This window comes from Pongo abelii, chromosome 16 (assembly GCF_028885655.2).
Source record: "Pongo abelii isolate AG06213 chromosome 16, NHGRI_mPonAbe1-v2.0_pri, whole genome shotgun sequence".
In the NCBI taxonomy this organism is placed as follows: Eukaryota; Metazoa; Chordata; class Mammalia; order Primates; family Hominidae; genus Pongo; species Pongo abelii.
The window spans coordinates 75,288,174-75,309,026 of NC_072001.2; the positions used below are offsets into that span (position 1 = coordinate 75,288,174).

The following is a 20,853-nucleotide window of genomic DNA, read 5'->3' on the forward strand; positions in this document are numbered from 1 at the left end:
ACCCAGAAGGCAAAGGTTGTAGTGAGCCCAAATCATGCCACTGCACTCCAGGCTGCACAACAGGGTATCACCCAGTTGCCACTACTGAGTATCTACCCAGAGAAAAAGAAGTCATTTATACAAAAAAAGATACTCCCACAGGCATGTTTATAGCAGCACAATTCACAACTGCAAAAATACAGAACCAGCGCAAATGCCCATCAATCAATGAGTGGATAAAGAAATTGTGGTCAATATACACCATGGAATACTACTCAGCCATAAAAAGGAACAAAATAATGGCATTCACAGTGACCTGGATGGAACTGGAGACCATTAATCTAAGTGAAGTAACTCAGGAATGGAAAACCAAACATCGTATGTTCTCACTCATAAGCAGGAGCTAAGCTATGAGGATTCAAAGGCATAAGAATGACACAATGAACTTTGGGGACTTGGGGGAAAAGGTGGGAGGTGGGTGAGGGATAACAAATTGGGTATGGTGTATACTGCTCAGGCGATGGGTGCACCAAAATCTCAGAAATCACCACTAAAGAACTTACTCAGCTGGGCGCAGTGGCTCACACCTGTTAATCCCAGTACGTTGGGAGGTCGAGGCGGGCAGATCACCTGAGGTCAGGAGTTCAAGACCAGCCTGGCCAACATGGCAAAACTCCGTCTCTACTAAAAATACAAAAATGGCTGGGCACCGTGGCTCACACCTGTAACCCCAGCACTTTGGGAGGCCGAGGCGGGCAGATCACCTGAGGTCAGGAGTTCAAGACCAGCCTGGCCAACATGGTGAAACCCTGTCTTTACTAAAAGTACAAAAATTAGCTAGGCGTGGTGGGTGCCTATAATCCCAGCTACTCAGGAGGCTGAGGCAGGAGAATCACTTGAACCTGGGAGGCGGAGGTTGCGGTGAGCCAAGATTGCACCACTGTACTCCAGCCTGGGTGACAAGAGCAAGACTCTGTCTCAGGAAAAAAAAAAAAAAAAAAAAAAAAATTAGCCGGGTATGGTGGCACATGCCTGTAATCTCAGCTATTTGGGAGGCTGAGGCAGAATCGCTTGAACCTGGGAGGCGGAGGTTGCAGTGAGCAGAGATCACACCACTGAACTCCAGCCTTGACGACAGAGTGAGACTCCATCTCAAAAATAAAAATTAAAAATTAAAAAATAACTTAACTCATGCAACCAAGCATCACTTGTTCCCCAAAAAACTATGAAAATAAAAAATAAAACATAACGTGAATTACTGTATGACACACTAGTATATGTGTATCAGCTTAGCCTGACCAGTAAGTACTCTGTACCTTCTTCAAAATTACTGTTTTCCTTTGAAAAACTATTTCTTCTCCTTGTCATTCCATCTTTGTCATCGAACATAGTTTGAATGAACTGACCTCATTCCCCAGATAAGGGAGAAGAGAGACATTTGCTGTGACCCAGGCCCAGTCAATCAATTTATTTCATTACTCTTAGCCACAGTGGCTGATTACTGAGATTCTGTATTGGAATTTTTGCTGCAACTATCGGGAAAGCAGCTTTCTTCCCACACCAGGGCTGCTAAGCTAGAAAGATCTAAACCTACAGCTGCTGGCAGCCATATTCCCTGAATGCATAAAAGAAGCCTCTGCAATAAAAGAAAATGAAACTAACACACACAGCAAAATCTTATCAACATATTTGAGCAACTGAATCCAGTTGTGCCTCAAATAAGCTAGACCACTGAAATTCCTTGTTAAGTGTGCCAATCAATTCCCTTTTATTCCTTGAGCCACTCTCAGGTAGGTTTCTGTTCTCTACAATCAAAAGAACCCATTATAATGAGTAGTATTTCAGTGCAATACCCTTTGAGGATACAGGTTGCCCTTGTTATCCAAATTCCTGATTTCCAAAAATCTCACAACCGAAACTCAAGAACCAAATACGTTTGAGTAAACTTCTGGAGTTTCCTTCATTATCTTGTTATTTGCTATCCAAACTTGAGGAAACAAATAGATTCAAATAAGGCAGTACTCCCTGACATTCAAATTCACTATCCAAACTGAAGAATTAAGCAAACATGAATAGTGGGAGATAGCTGTAAAGTCAACCATGCAGAAATATGGAAAAGAATTTATAACGTAAAATTTTAAAATCTAGAAAATTGCACATAGAGGTATACATATATTTTAAAATGGGTTAAAACACTGGGCTTTTGGGAAATCTTCACATTTTCCATCTATAGTTATAATCAAAAATAAGTTTGATATACATTACCTAATTTGAGTTGAATAGCAATTCTTAGACAAAAATAAACTATCACCTTTCAAATCAGAAAATCAAGACCTAAAGAGCAAAAAAAAACTATGAAAATATTTGATAAAGATGACATTTCAAGTCAGCAGAGAAAAAAACGATTACTAAATAAATGATGTGGGGATAGCTGACCATAAGAATAAAACAATACACGTAAAGAACTAAGCACATGACTGGCATTTATATAGCAATCAGACAATGCTGTATCTTTTATATAGAAAATTACTTAATATTCTTTTTATTCTCTATCTCAATGTAGACACTTCAAAAGTATATGCTAACAGTATATGCTAACGTGGTAAGAAAGTTGCTGTGGTTTAGCAGGGTGTGGTTCAGAATAGGCCAGCTTATGATGTTATTCACTGGACTGAGTTAGAAGGGACTAATTATAGAGGAAAACTGTGGTGAAGAAAGAAAACAGGGAATAAAGAGTTTCCTTTAAACTAGAAGTTCAGTTAAAGAAATAAAAAAGTACCTAAGGATTTTTAATGCAGTGTTCTGTGCAGTGTTCTGCAGTGTGTTATTAAAATTCACTTTTCAAAATATATACATTAATGTTGTTTTTGCTTTTTTATCAAATCCCCAAAGTTATTTTCTTAAAAAAAAAAAAAAAGTGTCCTTTCTCTTTATGTGTGCTTTATCATAGGACTCTACTGATAAATGTTAGTAAGAAAGATCATACATTGTTGGCCAGGCATGGTGGCTCATGCCTGTAATCCCAGCACTTTGGTAAGTCAAGGCAGGTGGATTGCTTGAGGTCAGGAGTTTGAGACCAGCCTGGCCAACATGGTGAAACCCCATCTCTACTAAAAAAAATAAAATAAAAAATACAGGTCGGGCGTGGTGGCTCACGCCTGTAATCCCAACACTTTGGGAGGCTGAGGCAGGTGGCTCACAAGGTCAGGAGTTTGAGACCAGGCTGGACAACATGGTGAAATCCCGTCTCTACTAAAAATACAAAAAAAAAAAATTAGCCAGGCGTGGTGGCATGTGCCTGTAATCCCAGCTACTCAGGAGGCTGAGGCAAGGAGAATCGCTTGAACCTGGGAGGCAGAGGTTGCAGTGAGCCAAGATCATGCCACTGCACTCCAGCCTGGGTGACAGAGTGAGACTTCATCTCAAAAAATAAATAAATAAATAAATTAGCTGGGCATTGTAGCATGTACCCATAGTCACAGCTACTGAGGCATGAGAATCACCCGAACCTGGAAGGCAGAGGTTGCAGTGAGCCAAGACTGAGCCACTGCACTCCACCGTGGGTGACAGAGTGAGATTCTGTCAAAAAAAAAAAAAAAAAGGAAAGGGAAGGAAAGAAAAGGAAAAGGAAAAGAAAGGAAAGGAAAAGAAAAAAGATTATACATTGTCATCCAGTAGCAAGAAAAGTAGAACTGAATCAAGCAAACGTACTATACATTTAAAAAGTAAAAAAGAAAAAAAATTGAACTTTAATGTTGAAAAAATAACTCAAACCAAAGGCCTCATAGTACATACAGAAAACACTGTAATATCAAAGGCAAGATCTATTTGAGAAAACATTACTGATTTGCGTACAGCTATAAATATCATGGGGGAGAGCTATTAAACATTTTGAATTTATTTTAGATAAATAACTATGGGGAAGTTGTGTTCATGACCTAATATTCAAGTTTCTTCATTCTTTAGTGCTTGCAATTAGAATGTTCCACAAATAAATATAGTCACTACCATACAAATGTTTAATCACATATATAAACACATATGTAACTTATTTAGATATGTAAACTTTGCAAACTATGTATTTAGAAGTAAATTTTCTTTTTAAAAGCCCCCAAATACTCTTTTTACAAACCCATTTCCTCCTCTTCCTAGGCACACAATTAGACTTTATTTCCCAATCTTCCCTGGGGTTACATGTGGACATATGATCAAGTCCTAGGCAAATGGTATGTGGGGCAGAGATTATGTACATTCTCTCCAGGCTGAGCCAAAATACCTCTAAAAGGATCTGCCTTTCCTAGTCTGCTATAAGAATGGAGACAACCTGGGGACAAGCTCTAAGGCCCTCAGGGACACAAAGCCACTAGAGGGAAGGAGTCTGGGTCCCAAAGGACCACATAGAGAAGAGTGTCTACCATCACCCCACCTCCAACCACCTAAATTGGACTGTGATGTAAATGAGAAACACACTTTACTTGTATAGAGCTGCTGATATTTGGAGGTTGTTTAGGTATAGTAGTTGGACTACCGTGACTAATGCACTACTGTAAACATTTTCTAAACCCTCTCCTATAAGGAATCCTGTCAGGAAATTCCTCTTATATTCAATCCATCAATAAGCACTATAGGTCTGCCTTTAAAATACATCCTGAACCTATTTTCTTATCATTCCCATCTCCACCACCTACTTCAAAGCCCTATCGTTCTCTCACCTGAATTAGTGAAAAAGCATGGTATCCTTCCATCATTGCTCTGCTATAGTCTATTTTTCCACACAGCAGGGAGAGTCACCCTTTTTAAAGGAAAATCACACCATGCCACTCTACTTCAATGGCTCCCCTTAACACAAAGAAAACTGAAAGCTCTTACTGTGGTCTAAAAGGGCCTACATTATTTCACCCCCTCAAGTTTCATCTTTCTCTCACTCCACTGAAGCCTCAGTGGTCTTTTTTTTCTGTTTTTAAGTTTATTCCTAATTCAGAATCTTTACACTTCCTTCCTGGTCCCTCTACTTGGACCTTCTTTCATATCACTGAGGTCTCTGTTCAAATTTCAAATCCTCAGCGAAGGTTTTCCTTAGTATACTATCTAAAATAATCCTCTATCCCCCATCTTCCATCACTCTATTCCCCTTATCCGGATTTATTTTTATCAGAGAATTTGATGTATTACCTAAAATTATATTTTTATTTGGATTTTTTTGGTTTATTGTCTTACTTCTCCATTAAAAGGTAAGTGGCTTCATCATTCCCATCATGGGTATCCACAGCTCAAAAATTTATTTGTTGAAGAAATAAATTCACATACACATTAATCTATTTTAGCAATCATTTTTCTTGCTTAGTCATTTTACTAAAATTCACTACATAGCTTTTTCCCCTTTTTCCTTTCTCATCTATTTTCATGCATAATGTATATACACTGCTTTATTTGACTTCCTTTAAGAGCTCTTTTCAACATTAATTTGACAATGCCTAACTTTAAAAAATGAGCAAGTATCAAAGTCCTTTCCTAAGGAAGTAATCAATCAATGATGCTGATTCAATAAGCATGCCTACCAATAAGGATCGAAAAAGAGTGGCCATTTCATGCAGCCATCTTTAACCTCAAGAATACTGCCAAATCATAGAGTTCCCATAACCCTAGTAATGGAGCAAGAAATAAGAAAATGAGGCTGGGTGCAGTGGCTCACATCTGTAATCCCAGCACGTTTGGAGGCTGAGGCAGGTGATCAACTGAGGTCAGGAGTTCAAGACCAGCCTGGCCAATATGGCGAAACCCCGTCTCTACTAAAAATACAAAAATTTGTGGGTGTGGTGGCAGGTGCCTGTAACCCCAGCTACTCTGGAGGCTGAGGCAGGAGACTCACTTGAACCTGGGAGGCAGAGGTTGCAGTGAGCTGAGGTCGCACCACTGCACTCCAGCCTAGGCGACAGAGCAAAAACTCTCTCTCAAACAAACAAAAAAAGAAAATGAAAAAAAAAAAATTAAACCATGAAGAATGGATAGGCAATTATATTCACATATTAATATCCACATAATAAAATATTAACAACAAAAAAGAATGAACTATGGATATCACAACAGTTAAAACACTATGTTAAACAAAAGAAGTCAGAAACAAAAAGCACATAGGTATGATTACCCCATGAACAGACAAAACTAACCCACAATGACAGAAATTAAAACATATAGGTGGAGGGAAGAGGGAAGAGGCAAGATGGCTGAATAGAACCCTCCAGCAATCACCCCCAACCCCCAAAAGGAGCACCAAATTGCACAACTATCCACACAAGAAAGCACCTTCATAAGAACCAAAAATCAGGTAAGTGATCACAGAATCTGGTTTTAACATCTTATCAAGAAAAGAGCCACTGGTGAGGGTAGGAAAGACAGTCTTGAACTGCCAACACCACCCCTGTCCTATCCTCTGGCGGCAGCCATGTTGTCCAGAGAATCTGTGTACTTGTGGGAGAGACAGCACAGCAATTGTGGGACTTTGCATTGAAACTCAGTGCTGCCCCGTCACAGTGGAAAGCAGCACAGGGCAGAATTCAGCCGGCATCTATGGAGGGAGCATTTAGACCAGCCCTAATCAGAGAGGAATTGTCCATCCCAGTGGTTGGAACCTGAGTTCTGGCTAGCCCCACCATAGCAAGCTAAAGTACTCTGGGATCATAAATAAACTTAGAACGCAGTCTAGGCCACCAGGACTTCAATTCCTGGGCAAGTCTTGGTGTTGTGTGCACTTGGAATCAGTGGACTTGAGGTGCACATGACCCAGTGAGACACCAGCTAGGGCAGCCCAAACAGTGCTTGCATTACCCCTCCCCCAGCACCAGGCAGCACAGCTTGTAGCTCTAGGAGAACCTCCTTCTGCTTAAGGAGAGGAAAGAGTCACGTTGTCTTACAACTTGGATATCAGCTCAGCCACAATACAGTAAAGCACCAAGCACAGTCCTGATTCCCCCATTCCAGGCTCTACATCCCAGATAACATTCCTAGACACACCCTGAACCAGAAAAGAACCAGCTGCCATGAAAGGAAAGACCCAGTCCTGGCAGGACCCTGCCTAAAGGGTCCTTGGACCTTGAATAAACTTCAGTAGCCAGCAGTGGCCAGGCAGTACTCGCCATGGGCCTTGGGAGAGACCCAGTACCATGCTAACTTCAGATGTAACCCAGTGCATTCCCAGCTGTGGTGGCCACCGTGAGAGACTCCTTCTGCCTGAGAAAGGAGAGAGAAGGGCAAAAAGGACTTTGCCTTGCAACTTGGGTATCAACTCAGCTACAGTAAAATAAAGCACCAAGCAGACTCTTAAAGTCCCTGATTTTAGGCCTTAGCTCATGGACAGCATTTCCAGACCTACCCTGGGCCAGAAGGGAACCCACTGCTCTGAAGAGAGACCCAAGCCTGGCAGGATTCACCACAAGCTGGCTAAAGAGCCTTCAGGCCTTGAAAAAACATCAGTGGTAAGTAGGCAGTACTCACCACGGGCCTGGGGAGGTGGTAGCCACAGGGAGAGACTCCTTCTGCCTAAGGAAAGAAGAGGAAAGAGTAAAAAGGACTCTGTCCTACAACTTAGGCACCAGCTCAGCCACAGAAAAATAAAGCACCAAGGAAATTCCTAAAGTTCCCAACTCCAGGCCCTAGCTCCCAGCCAGCATTTCCAGACTCACCCTGGGCCAGAAGGGAACCTATCTCCCTGAAGAGAAGCACAGGAGCCTGTCTGAATTCACTATCCACTGACTAAAGCACCCTAGGACACTCAATAAACATCAATAGTAGCCAGGCAATAGTCACCACAGGCCTTGGGCAGGACCCAGTTTTGTGCAGACTTCAGGTCTGACCCAGCACAGTCCAAGAGGTGGTGCTTGGGTCACACCTCCCCAATTCTAGGCAGCTCAGCAAGAAGACACAGACTCCACTAGTTTGAGAAAAAGTAAGGGAAGAGAACAAGAGATTCTGCCTGGTAATCCAGAGAATTCTGCCAGAACTAACCCAGGCCACCAAGGCAGTACCTCTATGAGTCAGCAAAAGCCACAGCGTTACTGGGGCTTGGGGTGTACCCTAATGAAGAGACAGCTACAATAACCAAAGACAGATCATAATACTCAATTCACTTTGAATACTTGAAAACCTTCTAAAGAAGGACAGGTACAAAAAAGCCCAGACTGCAAAGATTACAACAAATACCTAACTCTTCAATGCCCAGACACCAATGAACACCCACAAGCATCAAGACCATCCAGGAAAACATGACCTCACCAAACAAACTAAATAAGGCAGCAGTGAGCAAACCTAGACAGAGATATGTGACCTTTCAGAGAATTCAAGATAGTTGTTTTCAGGAAACTCAACAAAACTCAAGATAACACAGAAGGAATTCAGAATCCTATCAGATAAACTTAACAAAGACTAAAATAATTTTTATAAATCAAGCAGAAATTTAGGAGCTGAAAAATTCAACTGACAATCTGAAGAATGCATCAGAGTCTCTCAACAGCAGAATTGGTGAAGCAGGAGAAACAATTAATGAGCTTGAAGACAGGCTACTTGAAAATACACAGAGGAAGACAAAAGAAAAAAGAATAACATAAGAATAAAGCATGCCTACAAGATCTAGAAAATAGCCTCAAAAGGGCAAATCTAAGACTTATTGAGGCTGGGTGCTCGATCACACCTGTAATCCCAGCACTTTGGGAGGCCAAGGTGGAAGGATCACTTGGGCCCAGGAGTTCAAGACAGCCAGGACAACATAGAGAAATCCCATCTCTACAAGATAAATATTTTTTAATTAACTGGATGTGGTGGCACAAGCTTGTGGTCCCAGCTACTAAGGAGGCTGAGATGGGAGAATCACTTGAACCCAAGAGGTCAAGGCTGTAATGAGCCGTGATCATGCCACTGCACTCCAGCCTGGATGACAGAGCGAGATCCCATCTATAGAGCTATAGTAACCAAAACAGCATAAAAACAGATGAATGAAACAGAATGGAGAACCCAGAAATGAATCCATACATCTATAGTGAATTCATTTTTGACAAAGGTGCTAAGAACACACACTGGGGAAAAGACATTCTCTTCAATAAATGGTGCTTGGAAAACTGGATATCCACATGCAGAAGGGAGAAACTAGACCCCTATCTCTCACCATATACAAAAATCAAAATTAGAATGGATTAAAGATCTAAATCTAGGACCTGAAACTATCAAACCACTAAAAGAAAACATTGGAGATCTCTCTAGGACATTAGTCTGGGCAAAGATTTGTTGAGTAATACCCCAAAAGCACAGGAAACCAAAGCAAAAATGGACAAATAGGATTACATCAAGTCAAAAAGCTTCTGCATAGCAAAGCCAACAATCAGCAAAGTGAACAGACAACTCACAGAATGGGAGAAAATATTTGCAAACTGTCTATCTGACAAGGGATTAATAAGAATATATAAGGAGTTCAAACAACTCAATAGGAAAAAAATCCAAAAATCTGATTTTAAAATGGGCAAAAGACTGGAATAGACATTTCTCAAAAGAAGATGTACAAATTGCAAACAGGTATATGAAAAGGTGCTCAACATCACTGTACATCAGAGAAATGCAAATCAAAACTACAATGAGATATTATCTTACCACAGTTAAAATAGCTTTTATCCAAGACAGACAACAACAAATGCTAGCAAGGATGTAAAGAAAAGGGAACACTTGTACACCGCTGATGAGAATGTAAATTAATACAGCCACTATAAAGAACAGTTTGGAGGTTCCTCAAAAAACTAAAAACAGAACTACTATATGATCAAGCAAATTAACTGCCAGGTATATAACCAAAAGAACAGAAATTAGTATATCAAAGCAGTATCTGCACTCCCATGTTTATTGCAGCACTATTCACAATCACCAAGATTTGGAATCAACCTAACTGTACATCAACAGACAAATGGATAAAGAAAATGTGATGCATATAATACAATGCAGTAGTATTCAGCCAGCCATAAAAAAAGAATGAGATCCCATCATTTGCAACAACATGGATGGAACTGGAGGATATTATGTTAAGCAAAGTAAGCCAGGCACAAAGACAAACTTTGCATTATCTCATTCATTTGTGGGGGCTAAAAATGAAAATAATTTGGACTCATGAAAATAAAGAGTAGAGTGATGGTTATCAGAGGCTGGGAAGAGTAGTAAAGGGGCGGAAGAAAGTGGGGATGGTTAATGGGTATAAAAATATAGTTAGAATGAATAAGATGTAGTATCTGACAGCACAAAAGGGTGACTACAGTCAACAATAATTTATTTTACATTTAAAAATAACTAAAAGTAGTATAATTGGAACGTTTGTAACACAAAGAAATTATAAATGCTTGGGGTGATGGATACCCCTTTTGCCCTAATGTGATTATTATACACCGTATGCTTGTCAAAATATCTCAAGTACCCCATAAATATATACAACTACTATGTACCCATAAAAATTAAAGTTTTAAAAGGCATAGATGGGGCAGAGAAGAAGGGATTGACTGAAACAAGAGGGAACTCTCTGGAGTTAATGGAAATGTTAAACTTATTTTTTGGTGGTAATTACACCAGTGTATACCATTTCAAAACTCATACTGAACATTTATGATCTGTGCATTTTATTGTATGTTGTTTCTCAGTTAAAATGAATTTTAAAAAGATACTGCCACACATCTAAGAATAAAACAAAATATACATAAGGTCGCAAGAAGACCGAAATACACGGAAAAATATACTATATCCAATAATTTGACTTCAGTATCATTAAGAAGCCAACTCTCCCTCAAAATGATCTACAGATTCAGCACAATTCCAAACAAAATACTAGTAGGTTCTGAACAAATTAACAAGCTGATTCTCAATGTGTATTTGAAACCTAATGGACCTAGAATAGACAAGACAATCTTAAAGAATAACAAAGTTGGAGGACTTATACTACCAAATATCAAGACTTAGTACAAAGCCACAAAAAGTATAGTACTTGGTACAAGGAGAGACACAAGAGAATCCAGAAACAGGCTCCTATACAATGATGTTCTAACTTAAAACAAAGATGCCACTGCAATTCAGTATGGGGAAAGGAAAGCCTTCTATGTCAATGGTGCTGCACCAACTGGATTGTCTAGAATAATCAATTCATGGACAAAAATTACTTTATGATGGATCATAGACCATGAAAGGTAATAAAATTAACATTTCTAGAATAGATCAAATAAGAATATTTACATGAGCCAGGCACGGTGGCTCATGCCTGTAATCCCAGCACTTTGGGAGGCTGAGGCGGGCGGAACACCTGAGGTCGGGAGTTCAAGACCAGCCTGACCACCATAGAGAAACTCTGTCTCTACTAAAACTACAAAATAAGCCAGGCGTGGTGGCGCATACCTGTAATCCCAGCTACTCGGGAAGGCTGAGGCAGGAGAATGGCTTGAACCCAGGAGGCGGAGGTTGCAGTGAGCTGAGATCACGCCACTGTACTCCACCCTGGGCAACAAGAGCAAAACTCCGTCTCAAAAAAAAAAAAAAAAGAATATTTACATGAACCTAGAGTGGGATCTCAAACAACAACAACAAAAAAAACACACTAGGTACTAACCATAAAAAATAATAAATTTGACTTTATTAAAATTAAGAACTTCTATTCAATAAAAAAAATCATTGAGAGTAAAAAGGCACAGAAGATACCTGCAATACACATATCAAACAAAACACTTATACCCAGATTTTTGTAAAAACAGCTAAAAAATAAGAAAACTGCCCAATCTTTTTAATGAGCAAAAGACTTAAACAGATTATGAGGATATATAAAAGGCCAATATGGATATGAAAAATAAACTCAACATCTGTAGTAGCTCATTGTTCAAAAATATTCACTTCTTATCCTTACATGCATTGAAGACTTATACTTCCACAACCATGAATTTTGGCTACACCACAACTTAGTTTAAGGAGTGGAATTCCGGTCAGCAGACACGACATAAACAGGTCTTGAAATATGCTTGAACAACTGGATATGCCTTCTTGCATTTATGTTACCACTATGAAAAGAACATGTCCCATCTGGCCTACTGGTGCACATAAGAAGATGAGATACACAGAGCAGAGCTGTCCCAGCTGACCCACAAATCCTTAACCAAGAAACAAATACTTGAGTACCACTGGAGATTTTCAGGTTAAGCAGTAATAGCTGACTAATACAGGCCGAGTGTGGTGGCTCACACCTGTAATCCCAGCACTTTGGGAGGCCAAAGCGGGGGGATCACGAGCTCAAGAGATCGAGACCATCCTAGCCAACATGGTGAGACCCGCCTCTAGTAAAACTACAATAATTAGCCGGGCATGGTGGCGTGTGCCTCTAGTCCCAGCTACTCAGGAGGCTGAGGCACAGGAATCGCTTGAACCCGGGAGGCGGAGGTTGCACTGAGCCAAGATCACACCACTGCACTCCAGCCTGGCGACAGAGAGAGACTTGGTCTCAAAAAAAAAAAGAAAGAAAGAAAGAAAAAAGCCAGATAAAAGAGTACATACTAAATTATCCCATTTATATGAAGTTCACAAACAGACAACATAAATCTATGGATACAGACACCAGAAGCATGGTTTCCTTAGCAGAGAAGAAGTTATATAGGCAGGGCACAAAAGGAAGGCCTTACAAAGTTGTATAAACATTCTATATCTTAATATGGATGGTGGATAGCCGGTATATACATATGTAAGAAATTTTTAACGGTAAATACTGAAGATTTATGTACTTTACTGTATGTTACATGAGAACTGCTTGAACCCAGGAGGCAGAGGTTGCAGTGAGCTGAGGTTGCACCATTGCTCTCCAGCCTGGGCAACAAACAGCAAAACTCCATCTCAAAAAAAAAAAAAAAAAAAAAAAATTAGTTATTTGTGGTAAAAAGGAATTTGAGGGAAAAAAAGAAATAAAAGAGATTGGTTATTTGAAGTTAAACTGGTATTCCATATAATAAATGTATTATTATACTGCAATCATTACATTATATATTACAATATATAATCATATATTAATACATTATATAATATATAGGTAATTATTAGCAATATTGATAATTATATATTACATAATATAATCTTATATGATATATCTATTAACTATATTAATTAAATTAATTTATATTATATTTAATTTAATATACTTATTAAATATATTAATATTATTACTATATAAATTAAGACTGTCTCAAAATTATATTTTACCATAATCACCAAATACCTGAGAAAAGTACAAATATTAGCATCTGGTTTAAATATTATTCCCAATATTAATTAATTTATTTATTTCATTTTATTTTATTTTTGAGACAGAGTCTCACTCTGTTGCCCAGGCTGGAGTGCAGTGGCGCAGTATCGGCTCACTGTAACCTCTGCCTCAGCCTCCCCAGCAGCTGGGATTACAGGCGCCTGCCCACACCTGGCTAATTTTCTGTATTTTTAGTAGAGGCGGGGTTTCACCATGTTGACCAGGCTGGTCTCAAACTCCTGACCTCGTGATCCACCCGCCTCAGCCTCCCAAAGCGCTAGGATTACAGGCGTGAGCCACCGCGCCCAGCCCCCAATATTTATTTTTAAAATATTACACTATTTTAACAGTTTCAAAATAAACTAACCTTTTGCCCTTCTACTGGGATGCCACATGGAGACTAGACTATAACCAAAACATGAATCTTAAATAACTTAAAATCTCTCCCTCCACAAGACATATTTCTATTGTTTGCAAAATTAGATTTTATTTTCTTAATAAAACAGTGTAATATAAAGTACTTAGAAAGCTTCTGTGCTTTTATCCATTTAAGTAATACAATTCCAGAAGCTTCAAATGTTTACTCATTCTATTAAAAATCTTTTAAGGCTATAAAAAAAATTTATATTGTTTTACTCTGCAAATTTTCTACTCTGTAGAAAATCCCTTAAGTTTACTCCTAAGAACAACACAAAGCAGAGTTTAACAGAATAACTAAAAACCTTAGAATTCTTAGTGAAAATACATAAAAACTATTAGTAATTATAAATGATTTTCTTTTCTAAGTCATTTATTCTGAGATTTCCTTTTACTAGTTTAACACACTTGCCTATAGGACTATCAAATCGCCCGTCGACAGTCCTTATAGAAAAAAAGAATACTTCCAACAGCTTTCTCACTAGGCTTCCATTCTCTACATAAAGAGTTTGCAGATGACATGATAGTATATCTAGAAAACCCCATTGTCTCAGCCCAAAATCTCCTTAAGCTGATAAGCAACTTCAGCAAAGTCTCAGGATACAAAATCAATGTGCAAAAATCACAAGCATTCTTATACATCAATAACAGACAAACAGAGAGCCAAATCATGAGTGAACTCCCATTCACAATTGCTTCAAAGAGAATAAAATACCTAGGAATCCAACTTACAAGGGATGTGAAGGACCTCTTCAAGGAGAACTACAAACCACTGCTCAAGGAAATAAAAGAGGATACAAACAAATGGAAGAACATTCCATGCTCATGGGTAGGAAGAATCAATATCATGAAAATGGCCATCCTTCCCAAGGTAATTTACAGATTCAATGCAATCCCCATCAAGCTACCAATGACTTTCTTCACAGAATTGGAAAAACTACTTTAAAGTTCATATGGAACCAAAAAAGAGCCCGCATCGCCAAGTCAATCCTAAGCCAAAAGAACAAAGCTGGAGGCATCACACTACCTGACTTCAAACTATACTACAAGGCTACAGTAACCAAAACAGCATGGTACTGGTACCAAAACAGAGATATAGATCAATGGAACAGAACAGAGCCGTCAGAAATAATGCCACATATCTACAAGTATCTGATCTTTGACAAACCTGAGAAAAACAAGAAATGGGGAAAGGATTCCCTATTTAATAAATGGTGCTGGGAAAACTGGCTAGCCATATGTAGAAAGCTGAAACTGGATCCCTTCCTTACACCTTATACAAAAATCAATTCAAGATGGATTAAAGACTTAAATGTTAGACCTAAAACCATAAAAACCCTAGAAGAAAACCTAGGCATTACCATTCAGGACATAGGCATGGGCAAGGACTTCATGTCTAAAACACCAAAAGCAATAGCAACAAAAGCCAAAATGGACAAATGGGATCTAATTAAACTAAAGAGCTTCTGCACAGCAAAGGAAACTACCATCAGAGTGAACAGGCAACCTACAAAATGGGAGAACATTTTCGCAACCTACTCATCTGACAAAGGGCTAATATCCAGAATCTACAATGAACTCCAACAAATTTACAAGAAAAAAACAAACAACCCCATCAAAAAGTGGGCAAAGGACATGAACAGACACTTCTCAAAAGAAGACATTTATGCAGCCAAAAAACACATGAAAAAATGCTCACCATCACTGGCCATCAGAGAAATGCAAATCAAAACCACAATGAGATACCATCTCACACCAGTTAGAATGGCAATCATTAAAAAGTCAGGAAACAACAGGTGCTGGAGAGGATGTGGAGAAATAGGAACACTTTTACACTGTTGGTGGGACTGTAAACTAGTTCAACCCTTGTGGAAGTCAGTGTGGCGATTCCTCAGGGATCTAGAACTAGAAATTCCATTTGACCCAGCCATCCCATTACTGGGTATATACCCAAAGGACTATAAATCATGCTGCTATAAAGACACATGCACACGTATGTTTATTGCGGCATTATTCACAATAGCAAAGACTTGGAACCAGCCCAAACGTCCAACAATGATAGACTGGATTAAGAAAATGTGGCACATATACACCATGGAATACTATGTAGCCATAAAAAATGATGAGTTCACGTCCTTTGTAGGGACATGGATGAAACTGGAAATCATCATTCTCAGTAAACTATCGCAAGAACAAAAAACCAAACACCGCATATTCTCACTCATAGGTGGGAATTGAACAATGAGAACACATGGACACAGGAAGGGGAACATCGGGGACTGTTGTGGGGTGGGGGGAGGGGGGAGGGATAGCATTGGGAGATATACCTAATGCGAGATGACAAGTTGGTGGGTGCAGCTCACCAGCATGGCACATGTACACATATGTAACTTACCTGCACATTGTGCACATGTACCATAAAACCTAAAGTATAATAATGATAACAATAATAATAATAATAAAAGAAAAAAAGTCAAAAAAAAAAAGATATTAAGTAAACATGCATCTAGTGAGTCCTATGAGATAAAGAATGTCCTACACCTAAGCAGTACTTCTCTGAAATTCTGTAATATTTATTTTACTAATTTTTCTAAAAAAGGTTTTTGAGAATATACAGTTGGACACTGTGCTGTGTGCTTTATATGTATTACTTCATTTAATAAGAAATATGTGATATTATACCCATTTCTAGATTTAAAAAACTAATGCCATAGATGTGATATTCCCAAGATACTACAACTACTATGTTGATGATTACAAACTAGATCCCAATTTCTCTCTTTTTTTTTTTTCCTTTTTGGGACAGGGTCTCATTCTGTTGCCCATGGCTCACTGCAGCCTTGATCTTCCTGGCTCAAGCCATCCTCCCACCTCAGCCCCCCAGGTAGCTGGGACTACAAGTGACAGCCACCATGCCTGGTTAATTTTTTTTATTTTTTTATTTTTTTGGCAGAGACAGGGTCTCCCTATGTTGCCCAGGCTAGTCTTGAAGCCTGGGATCAAGTGATCCTCCCACCTTGGCCCCACAAAGTGCTGGGATTACAGGTATGAGCCACCATACCCAGCCATATCCCAATTTCTTTACCAATATGCTACTCTTAGCACAAATAAGAACCATGACAATAATTAATGATAATAAATAACTGCATCAAACACTCATACAGCGTTTACTGTATGTTTTAATCATTCCATCCTCATAACAACCCTAAGGAAAGGCACACTATTATGTCTTGTTTTACAGATCAAGAAACTGAAGTACATAGACTTTGCCACTTGTCTAAGGTTATAGGCCAGTACATGGCAGAGCTAGGATGTGGACATCAGCAGTCCAGCCCTAGAATCTGGGCGCTAAACCACTATGCCACTTTGCCTTTCACAAACTGCCTTATACTGCCTCATAGCTGATAAGGTACATATCATATCTCCTTTATGAACTCACAAGCTCTTAGGTAGTAAAGACCAAGACTTCTAACCTACTCAGCATTAGACTTTCGTCACATAGGAACTGGTAAATAATAAAAAGAAACTAGAAGGTGCACTGAGGTCCTAAGGAAAGCTTCTTTGTAGTAGTGACTCTTGAGGTTAACCTTGCCACTGAACTCTACAATTGTATATGTAATTGTTTAGTACATATTTGATAGTCTCCCCTACTAGTATATAGGCTTGTTAAGGGTAGAATATTTCTTTGTCTTTCCATCTGCTATACAACATTCAAAAATAAATAAATAATAAAATAATAAAAATTCAAAAAATGTTTGTTGAATAAATATGTGAAAAACTCTATTACAGAGCGTTATACTTCACAATCCCTACTATCAACAGAATCAATACAAGATCTCTAGATAAGAGATTCACAGCAATTAAATAATTTGTGGTAAACCACTTATCAGGTTATAGAAGCAGACAGGAGAATAGAGAAAGATAGTGATAGAAGGTAGAAACATGTATTACTTACACCCAACAGTAAATATAGGAGCAAAGTAAAGTTAAACGGTGACTCTTTTTTCTTCTTTAATTTGCATACTCATGAATTTTTATCCCTCCTTCATTTTCTTTCAGAATACCCTTCGGTTGAGTACCTCTTCCGACTTTCAATTAGAATGGGGGGGGTGGGGCGCGGGGCCGGGGAGGCCGGTGTGGTGGCTCATGCCTGTAATCCCAGCACTTTGGGAGGCTGAGGTGGGTGGACTGCCTGAGCTCAGGAGTTCGCGACCAGCCTAGGCAACACGGTGAAACCCTGTCTCCACTAAAAATAAAAATAAAAAAAAAATTAGCTGGGCGTGGTGGCGGCATGCGCCTGTAGTCCCTGCTACTCAGGAGGCTGAGGCAGGGGAATCACCTGAACCCGGGAGGCAGAGGTTGCAGTAAGCCAAGATATCGCCACTGCACTCCAACCTGGGTGACAGAGTGAGACTATGTCTCAAAAAAAAAAAAAAGAATGAAGGTAGGCCCGGCGAGGTGGCTCATGCCTGTAATCCCAGCACTTTGGGAGGCTGAGGCAGATGGACCACCTGAGGCCACGAGTTCGAGACCAGCCTGGCCAACATGGTGAAACCCCATCCCTACTAAAACTACAAAAAAAAAAAAAAACTACCCACACATGGTGGCACACGCTTGCAGTCCCAGCTACTCGGGAGGCTGAGGCAGCAGAATCACTTGAACCGGAAGGCAGAGGTTGCAGTGAGCAGAGATTGTGCCACTGTACTCCGGCCTGGGCAACAGATTGAGACTCTGCCTCAAAAAAAAAGAATGAGGGGCAGGCCTCAATCTACAGGTTAATCCACTTATGAGCTCTACAAATATCTGCACATTTTGGAGGCCTTGTTGACAATACAGATATACTCAATGACACAACAAAATACTGAGACTTAGGCAGGAGAATTGCTTGAACCCAGGAGGTGGAGGCTGCAATGAACCAAAACCACGCCACTGCACTCCAGCTGGGCAACAAAGTAAGATTCCATCTCAAAAAAGAAAAAAAGACACAGTGATCAATGGAACAGAATAGAGAACCCAGAAACAAAGCCACATACCTACAACCAACTGATCTTCAATAAAGTTGATAATAATAAACAATGGGGAGATGACACCCTATTCAATAAATGCTGCTGGAAATACTGGCTACCCATATGCAGAAGAATAAAACTGGACCGCTACCTCTCACCATATACAAACATTAACTCAAGATGGATTAAACACTTAAATGTAAGACCTCAAATTATAGAAATCCTAGGAGGAAACTAGAAAAAAAACTCATCTGAACATTTGCCTAGGCAAAGAATTTATGACTAAGACCTCAAAAGAAACTGCAATAAAACCAAAAATTGACAATCAGGCTTAAACTAAAGAACTTCTGCATAGCAAAATAAAAATAGCCACAGAGTAAACAGACAACCTACAAAATGGTAGAAAATACATGCAAACTATGCATCTGACAAGAGACTAGCACCTGGAATCTACTTAAATCAACAAGAAAAAACAAACTGTCTCATTAAAAGGTGGGCAAAGGACATGAACAGGCACTTCTCAAAAGATGACATACAAGCAGCCAACAAATATGAAAAAAATGCTCAGCATCACTAATCATCAGGGAAATGCAAATTAAAACCACAGAGATATCATCTCACACCAGTCAGAATGGCTATTATTAAAAAGTCAAAAAATATGAGATGTTAGCAAGTATGTGGAACAAAAGGGAACACTTACACATTTGGTAGTAATATAAATTAGGGTCAGGCACAGTGGCTCACGCCTGTAATCCCAGCACTTCGGGAGGCCAAGGCAGGCAGATCACTTGAGATCAGGAGTTCAAGACCAGCCTGGCCAACATGGTGAAACCCTGTCTCTACCAAAAATACAAAAATTAGCCAGGCATGGTAGCACACGGCTATAATCCCCAGTTACAGAGGCAGGTTACAGAGGAGGCTGAGGCAGGAAAATTGCTTAAGCCAAGGAGACAGAGGCTGCAGTGAGCCATGATCCCACCACTGCACTCCAGCCTGGGCGACAGAGAGAGACTCCATCTCAAAAAAAATAAAAAGAAAAAAAGAAATGTCAGTTATAGTTTAACCCCTATGGTAAACAGTATGGAGATTTCTCAAAGAACTAAAAATTAAACTACCATTTGACCCAGCAATCCCACTACTGAGTATCTACCCAAAAGAAAATAAATTTTTCTATCAAAAAGATAACTGCTTAGCCAGGTGTGGCGGTATATGCCTGTAGTCCCAGCTATTTGGGAGGCTGGGGTGGGAGGATCACTTGAGCTCAGGAGGCAGAGAGGTTGCAGTGAGCCAAAATCATACCACTGCACTCCAGCCTGGGGTGACAGAGTGAGACCCCATGTCAAAAAAAAAAAAGTATATATAACATACATAAAAGAGAAAAAAATACACCTATATTCTTTTTCTTTTTTTTTTTGGAGACGGAGTCTTGCTCTGTCGCCCAGGCTGGGGTGCAGTGCCGTGATCTCGGCTCACTGCAAGCTCCGCCTCCTGGGTTCAGGCCATTCTCCTGCCTCAGCCTCCAGAGCAGCTGGGACTACAGGCGCCCGCCACCACGTCCGGCTAATTTTTTGTATTTTTAGTAGAGATGGGGTTTCACCGTGTTAGCCGGGATGGTCTCGATCTCTTGACCTCGTGATCCACCCGCCTCGGCCTCCCAAAGTGCTGGGATTACAGGCGTGAACCACAGCGTCCAGCCAAAAGATACCTACACTCTTATGTTTATCACAGCGCTATTCACAATAGTAAAGTTATGGAATCAATCATCAATCTAAGTGCCCATCAATGGCAGATTGAGTAAAGAAAATGTGATACATACACAAAATAGAATATTACGCCACCATAAAAAATAATGAAATCATGTCCTTTGCAGCAATATGAATGCAGAGGGAGGCCATTATCCTAAGTGAATTAATGCAGAAACAAAATGAAATACCAAATATTCTCACTTTTAATTGGGAGCTAAATAGTGGGTATAGATGGACATAAGGATGAAACACTGGGGACTCCAAGGAGTGCGGGGAGGGGAGGAGGGAAAGGCTGAAAAACTACCTATTGGGTATTATGTTCACTATTTGGGTGATGAGTTCAATAGAAACCCAAACTCCAGCGCTACACAATATACCCTTATAAGGAACCCACACGTATACACCCTGAATCTAAAAT

At 39.7% G+C, this 20,853-nt stretch overlaps 1 protein-coding gene across 15 annotated transcripts in view; it reads right to left on the reverse strand.

Annotated features, from left to right (window-relative positions):
• MYO9A (myosin IXA) overlaps positions 1-20,853 on the reverse strand; it is a 311,747-nt gene that overhangs the window by 244,089 nt on the left and 46,805 nt on the right. Inside the window, exon 1 of one of the 15 annotated variants that reach the window (XM_024232450.3) lies at positions 7,471-7,510. The exons of the other annotated variants lie outside the window; for them this stretch is intronic. The gene's annotated coding sequence lies outside the window, so the exon portion shown is untranslated. Of the gene's footprint in view, positions 1-7,470; positions 7,511-20,853 lie in introns of those variants that run through there. 15 annotated transcript variants of the gene reach the window in all.